Here is an 8,331-nt window from a genome sequence, read left to right as displayed (position 1 = left end):
TTCAAATGTTCTATATTTTATTCATTCAAAAAGTTTTTTATGTATTTGTGAATTGTCATTTACACTGAACATAGATCCAACTTTCATCAGAGCTAATGGCCTCTATGCTCAAACAACAAAAATGTTTAAATTATTGCAGGATGAACTTTATTTTAAATAAATGTTTTCTTTAATGATGAAAAAGTCTTGCTGTAACATGTATGGTTAGGAGCACCTGCACACTCTGTTAAAAGCAGTTTGTTTATTCTGTGGAAATAATGTCATGTTTTTGGAAGGGAAATAAAGATATAATTAACTATATGTTTGCTCATTCAAATTATACAAAATATATGCTGTTCGTCGAATTTGATTTCCATTTTGTCATGTATTTCTTCGATCCAGACGGACTAGTTTGCCTTGGTGTGGGAGAGCCGCGATTCTTTATGCAGGATAAAGCGTTACGCCAGTAGGTGGCGACAAGTTTCTGAGTGAATCATTCATAAGTCATTCATTTAACCTATTCGTTCAAAAACACTGATTCATTCAGGAAGTAATAAGTGTGTGTGTTGCTCGGAGACGTGATGGTTAATTCTTTTGTAGCTTCGTTTGGAAATATCTTCGTTGATAGACCGAAAATAGGCAAAGTAAGTTACTCAGTATTAACTTAGTGTTTATCAAACTATTGAATTAAAAGCAATATCACAATTGTGCCTTTGTTCTGAATAGGCCTATAATCACATCTGTGATGACTACTCACAGCTGTGCTGATAACATTGTTTGTGTATTGTTAAGTTTGTCATTATATGAGCATGTTGGTTTTTGGATGACCAAGGGAAGCGTACAGTAGCCACTGTGATTCTGATTCAGTAAAAAGCATCCATGAGTATTTTAGACCAGAAGAATTCTACAAACACAAAATAGGGGCAGAACTGAACGAGCTTTTTATTTAATATTTCTATTCAATGCAGCTGATAAAGTCAATATTCCTCATCTGTATATGTGAATGAGGAAGTGGTTTTTGTATTGCTTTGACCCTGAACTCATTCACAGTGACTCTCTAGCACAGTAATACACAGCAGTGTCTTCAGTCTTGAGGCTGTTCATCTGTAGATACAGTTTACTGCTGGAGTCATCTCTGGACACTGTGAACCTTCCCTGGACTGACTGGGAATAGTAGATATAAGAACTGGATGTGCTGATGTATGCAATCCACTCCAGACCTTTCCCAGGGCTCTGTCTGATCCAATGAAGATAGAGACTGCTGAATGTAAATCCAGTTATTGTACATGTAAGTTTATGAGACTCTCCCGGTTTTTTAACCACTGTCTCAGACTGAGTGAATGTCTGACATTCAATACCTGTGGAAAAAGAAACAATATTACATTTATGAAGATGTAATCATGTTAAATTGTTGCACTCATAATGATTATTCTATGCAGTGACTTACATGGTAAAACTGCCAGAATTACAAATACAAGAAACTCTTTAAACATGGTGTATGTTAAGTTTAAACCAGAAAGACAGACTTTGTTCCTAGAGTTCAGATGTCTGGTTAGATCATTGAACAAGACATTGACACATTTAAAGTGGGAAGGTGATTTGCATATATTCAAATCAAAGAACTGGTGGTATGAAAGGCTGACATATGTTTGGTCCAGATTTAGATTTTAATGTTTGAGATCTGTATAAACATACTGTTATTTTTCTATTATTAGAGAACAAAGTCATTACTTTTAAATTCTTTAATGGATTTTAATGTAATTGCTATTAATTATAATATAAAATTCAGATATGAATATTATAAAATATGAAATTACAAGAATAGTAAGTCTACATTTTTAAAATAAAACAGCATTGCAATTTTAAAATCACTAAAATCAATGTTGAAGATCAATTTTGATCAATACTGTTGTAAGCGACTCATATCACACAGAAAGATTTTAGTTCATTGACATAAATCTGTGGTGATGAAACAGTGTCTAAAAACTCGAACACACTGTGAAAACAAGCCATCAATACAGAACTTTATTGACCAAAAGGCAGAGCCATAGAAATCATCAAAATATTCCTTTGAGTCTGGCTTAGGCAAAGAAAGCAAAGCCAATGTGACAGATAGAAGAGATTATTGATTTTAATGACTTCCTATTGAAACATATAATACTTTATCTGTAAATCTCTTGTTCTGTAAATGTGTTATCTGTTGTTAATGAAAAACATGATGAATACCCTAATTTACGTTTTTGTACAGGGAGGCTGTTGGCGTCTGTCACTGTGATTCTCTGGCACAATAATACACAGCTGTGTCTTGAGCTTGCATATTATTTCCCTGCAGTGTTATTGTGTTACTGGAGGTGTCTCTGGTGATGCTGAACTTGCTTTTCAGTGAATCCTTGTAGGCTAAGCTTCCATCATAATAGATCAATCCAATCCATTCCAGAGCTTTTCCTGCAGGCTGACGAATCCAGGCTGTATAATAGCTAGTAACTGAATAGGAGACTTTACAGCTGATAGTTAGACTGGCATCAGGACGGACAGTCAGAGACTCAGGCTGAGTGAGTTCATATGAATCAATACCTGTTGGGAAAAATAATAATCATACAAAATGATTATTAACAAGCTTCATCTAAATCTGCAAGAAAATTGTATGTTCAAAAAAACTTACAGTTTACACTTGCCAGAAGCAAGACTGAAACTGCAGAGAACATGGTGACGTGACAGATTGAATGAAAAGGAACAGTTCTTCCCTTCCTCTAGAGATCAGATGAACTGACTCGTGTCCACTGGTTATATCTCAGGCAAAAAATTTACATAAACACATGTATTAGTTGTTGCTTTTTTTCTTTAGTTAAATTATGTCAAAACAATAATTTATTAATAAAAATCAGTAGGCTAGAATCATTTAAATCATTGTGGCCTGAAAACATTGATTTTATTACACGGAATGAAAATGGAAAGTCTATGCTTGCTGTCTAATGACATAATAATCATGTTTCAAACCATTGTCAAGATATAATAATTTAAATGGTGCATGGCTGTCATAAAACCCTTTCTTTTTTTTTCTTTTTTTCTTTTGAGAAAATGTCCTCTAAAAATTCCAAACCATTTTTGACAGGAGATTTATTAAATTAGTGCATTAAGATATAAATTAGAACGTCCTGCACCCACTAGTAAAATATTATAGTATATTAAATATTAAAACTGAATAGTTTTTGGCTTGACTGTATATATGATATACGAACTGAATATATGAATTCATATATCTGTAGCTAAGTGCTTAAATTCATATATCATATATATATATATATATATATATATATATATATATATATATATATATATGTAGCTTACGTGCACTTAAAGGAGAAAGACTAATAAAATAAAAGTGTTTGTGAAGTGTTTATCCAGTGAAGATGAACCATAAGCAATATATCTTGATTGTTTATAGAGTGCCTGATAAAGTTTTGAGAAGTAAAAAAAAAAAAAAAGCATTCTGTGACTGTGAGTCACTGTGGACGACTTTACTTCTTGTATTGCACTGCATCCTACTGACAAAATTGAGAACTGCAGTTTTAGACTATAAGTGTGTCATGTCTTTCTAAACCAGTTTTTGTATCATTTTCACATACGTTAGTGTCACAGTGCTTGTTTTGCACAGAAATACACAGCTGAGTCCTCTTCTGTCAGTCCGGACAGTTTCAGATACATCATGCTTTTCGAATCATCTCTGCTGATTTCAAGTCTTTCCTTAAAGGATTCTGCCTTGTGTCCACTTCCCGAACTGTAGCCCAGGCCCATCCACACAAGAGGTTTTCCAGCTTGTTGTCTGATCCAGTGCATAGTACAGCAGTCAAAGCTGAACCCAGATCCTCTACAGGACAGAGTCAGAGTTTCTCCAGGCTTTTTCTGAACCGTGCTTTCAATGGACTCCATATTTTGACATTTTATACCTAAAAGGAAGATTGAAAAGACTGATTTCATTTGAAATATATATGTATTAGAGCTGATAATAGAAATGTGTCTCATGAGAAAACTCACGGTATACGCTGAATGAGAGCAGCAATAAGCAGAGTAAATTCTTCATCTTGAGAGTGGTGATGTAACGCTCCAGATCCAATCAGAAGCACATAAATACTAAGCAAACATACAGGATTGTTTTGATTTGCATTGGGAGGGTCACAAGGTATAATCATGACTGAAGGGCCAAAGTATTTAAGAACAGTATGACGTGAATGTGAACATACACCTTTCCGTTCACAGTTATGTTTAATACAGAATTCTCTGTAAATGGGACACAATTAAGAAATGTATATTTTCTTCATTTAATTTTTTGTTTGTTGATTGTGTCACATCCACACATGTGCTCCTGCTGTTTGCAGTGTCAACTAGATAAAATTATATATTCATTCTTGAATTGAATCAACAGAAAAGAGAATCGAAAAAAATTAGTAATCTGATGTGGGAACAGGTGCATGTCAATGTGTGTTAAACAATGTTGGATCCATATTTTAAATTCTAAACATTTTAGAATTCACATGCTTTATTATTACCTATTTTGCATTGCAGAGTAAATAAAAGTATTCAAAAAATCTATCTATCTAGTTTTTGTAAGTGTTTATTCTAGTCATCATGGTTGTAATACAAAATATAAGCAGGACCACAAAATCTCACATTTTTATGAACGAGTGTAATATGTTTTTTTAAGGATAGAATTGTTGTAATGAATTTTAATATATTAAATGCCTTTATCTGTGTTATGATGATGTTTTTGTACAGGGAGGCTGTTGGTGTCTCTCACTGTGATTCTCTGGCACAATAATACACAGCTGTGTCTTGAGCTTGCATATTATTTCCCTGCAGTGTTATTGTGTTACTGGAGGTGTCTCTGGTGATGCTGAACTTGCTTTTCAGTGAATCCTTGTAGGCTAAGCCTCCATTATGATAGATCACTCCAATCCATTCCAGAGCTTTTCCTGCAGGCTGACGAATCCAGGCTGTATAATAGCTAGTAACTGAATAGGAGACTTTACAGCTGATAGTTAGAGTGGCATCAGGACGGACAGTCAGAGACTCAGGCTGAGTGAGTTCATATGAATCAATACCTGTATCAAATGAAATAATACCTGTTAGTAAAATAGCATGAAGTTTTTTTGCAACAAAATGATGTATCACACAGAAAAGTCGACTAAACTTACAGGATACTACAGCCAGAAACACTAAAGATAAAGAGATCATGGTTTCACGGCACAGTTTGAATGGACTGAAGCGGTTCTTCCCTCCCTCTAGTGATCAGAGGAATGTATAAACTGACTCATGCCTGCTGTTTAAATATATGCAACTGATGATTTACATAAACATACAGAGTAACTAACCAACTTCACATGCTCAAACATGAATATTGGGATTACATGAAAAGGCATCACACTGTCCAAGCCTTTTAGTTTTTAATTTGATGATGTCAGTCATTATTTATTTGAATTCCATTTGCAGAAAATACAAACAGATTATAATGACTGAAGTGATTCAAACTATCAAAATATAAAATGAAGGAAGTATTCTTTGATGGAATTATTACAGTATCACTCTGAATCAGGCGAAACTTACATTTAATGAGAGAAAAATCTGATTGGAAAGAATTTAGCTTTTTTTTTTTCTCATGCTTTCATTATTTGAATATATCAGGCCTTTTACATAAACATTACCAACATTAATGTTTTAATTATTACAGTTTTTTACAATTGCTATGAAAGATTTTTCAATACTTTTAACAATTTTCCAAAACTCTTAACACAGTTAGCACTACATCCGTCTGTGTAAGCTATACTATTAACACATTTCTTGTTGCTTTAACACAAAATGCATACAATTAACACACATTTAAAATGCTTGAACTTCTTTTACACACAAGCTCAAACAAGACCAAATCAATGGATTTTTACTGCCAAATTTACCAATGCTTTAACACTGTATGTCAGAACAGATAACACCATGTTCTAAACCTAACCTTACAGACTGAAGTCAAGGTAAACAGCTGTTTATATTGTGAACTGAAACACAAATATATCCCCTGTATTTTATTCTATTGTTACTGAGAAACAGCTGATTGAATTTTTTTTTTTTTTTTTCTGGTGCTTTTTCTGTTCGTATATTTTGTATTTTCACATAATAAATGGCAGCTATATTGCATATTTTTGTTATCTTGCAGTAATGTCCTTTTGCAAATAAAGTCTTTATTGCAGCAATTCTGTCTCTGTCTTTCGTTTTTTCATACAGTAACAGTACATTCTATAAAGCACTCTGAGATGGGTCTTTTTTTATTGAATTTCAGCAGCGAAAGACCTGAACCCAACAAAACAAAAATATAGAGAGGCTTCAAAAGAAACTGCAGTGCAAAACACAATCTATGATCAATACAATACTGTCTGTTGTATAAGGGCATACCTGACACATATAAAATATGCAGTTTCTGTAATTCTATCTGATGTTAGTGTTTTTATGACATTGTGTTATGATTGACTAAATCTTCCTGTTGGACGAGAACATATGTTAGTGTTTTGAAAAATTATTTGATTTTGAGACTGAGGGCCCTATCTTGCACCCAGCGCAAGTGACTTTGTACACCGACGCATGTATCATTCCTATTTTGCACCCGCGCAAAACGGACTTTTCCCTCCACAGAAGCACGTCGGTTAACTAAGAAATACACTTGCGCTCCCGGGGAGTAGCCTCTCGCTGCATCCTGCGGTGGACATCCAACCCGGCCACATCCAAGTGTGACGTCAGAAGCCACCACGCCCATGCCCAAATTGGACACAGTCTCATTAACGTTAACATTTAAAAACAGGAAGAAGCATCGAGAAGAGAAGACGAAGGTAACTGCGAACTATTCTAACTGCATTATTACATCACCAATTTCATGTTGTTATTTGGATTAAGGGTAAATATGAAAAATATATTATTTCAGTGCTTATGTGTGACGTTACATCCTGTAAATCTTATTCTGCTCGTAAAGAATATGAGATTTGATTGTCACTCTGTCAGTTGTAAATACTGCATATTGAAAAAGTCATTGCTATGCAAAGAAGTTATACATGTTTAGATAATGTAATGTGATGATAAACTGTTGTAATATGCATAAGTTTTATTATTGATTCATAGTAAACAGTGACGGCAAGCCAGCCATCACATCAGCAGTCTTTCCTAACTATATTATACTTCTTTTCAGGAGTACTACTGCATGCTAGCACTACTATACTATATAATGGTTTGCTGTTCAGTAGTGATATTATTGTATATTTATATTAACGTTTTTCATAGGCCATCATAAATGCCCTGGCTGTCCTCCGGGATGTCTCCTTACAGGAGGCGGAGCAGGTCTTCCTTTCTGGTCCGGATTATCATTGCAGGTCAGAGTAGATTATTAATTATTTTTGCACAATGCCCAGTGCACCCTTTTGTTACTGATATTTCTGTTAATAATAATTAATTAAATAATGGCTGTTAACACAACAGTGACTGTTCTCTGATAACTATTTCAGTGAAGTGGAAGATTTTAACAGACGAATTGACAAACAATTGAGGAAAGAAGGGAGACCATTCAATTGGTGGGTATTGCTCTTACATTTACACATTTGGAGTTTGGAATTAGACGTCAGTAACATGAATATTCTATTTGACTTTCTCTCTCTACAACATTTTGTAAGTGTTAAATCAGAAATATATATTTCAGTTGAACATGTTAAACAAATTCTATTATTTCTCTCTCTCTCTCTCTCTCTCTCTCTCTCTCTCTCTCTCTCAGAGTTGAAGCCATTCTTGCAGCAACTGGTGGAAAAGGGGATCTTTTTGGTGCTTTTGTTCTAGCACAATATTTTGATGTAAACTTGATGTATTAACACAAAATATTAAATTAAAATATTAATTTGTGACCAAGATATTTTGAACTATGATGATATTTTGATGTTATATTTTGATATGTTAAACTCATAAAACCTGTACAGAAGGGGAAGCGAGAGATTAACTGGTTTTTATGTATTAAAATATTGTGCAAAAGGTCATTTATTTCAGTATTTCAACATAGCTGTAAGCCATAATCATCAAATTTATAATACATAAAGGCTTGAATTATCTCACTTTGCATGTAATGAGTCTATATTATATATTAGTATCAGCTTTTAGTTGAATTACTGAAATAAATGAACTTTTGCACGATATTCTAATTTTTCGAGTTTCACCATATTGGTTCTTTAACTTAAGGTTAACATAAATTTAATTCTGCTGTTCTTTAATTTGATTTCAAAGTCATTTGCTATAACAGGCATTAACTAATAAGTGAATTCTTAATTTGATTGTAAA

General features: G+C 33.7%; 2 long non-coding RNA genes across 3 annotated transcripts; one reads left to right on the top strand and one right to left on the bottom strand.

Moving 5' to 3' along the window:
* Positions 1-1,084: 1,084 nt before the first annotated feature.
* Positions 1,085-3,121, bottom strand: LOC309508621. 2 transcript variants are annotated; one of them, XR_014209613.1, is made up of 3 exons: positions 2,642-3,121; positions 1,427-2,553; positions 1,085-1,337 (listed from the first exon to the last, which is right to left on the bottom strand). It is a non-coding gene; the product is annotated as an uncharacterized lncRNA (long non-coding RNA). The 2 variants fall into 2 exon arrangements; XR_014209612.1 differs by having other exon boundaries at positions 1,427-3,121.
* A 3,563-nt stretch (positions 3,122-6,684) lies between these two features.
* LOC309476182 lies at positions 6,685-7,910 on the top strand. The gene is made up of 4 exons (XR_014197951.1): positions 6,685-6,848; positions 7,294-7,382; positions 7,515-7,580; positions 7,778-7,910. It is a non-coding gene; the product is annotated as an uncharacterized lncRNA (long non-coding RNA).
* Positions 7,911-8,331: the final 421 nt, after the last annotated feature.

The sequence above is a fragment of the Leuciscus leuciscus genome, assembly GCF_965113295.1.
Source record: "Leuciscus leuciscus genome assembly, chromosome: 1".
NCBI lineage: Eukaryota > Metazoa > Chordata > Actinopteri > Cypriniformes > Leuciscidae > Leuciscus > Leuciscus leuciscus.
The sequence above is the reverse complement of the archived record's forward strand: the minus strand, read 5'-3'. Positions and strand labels throughout refer to the sequence as shown.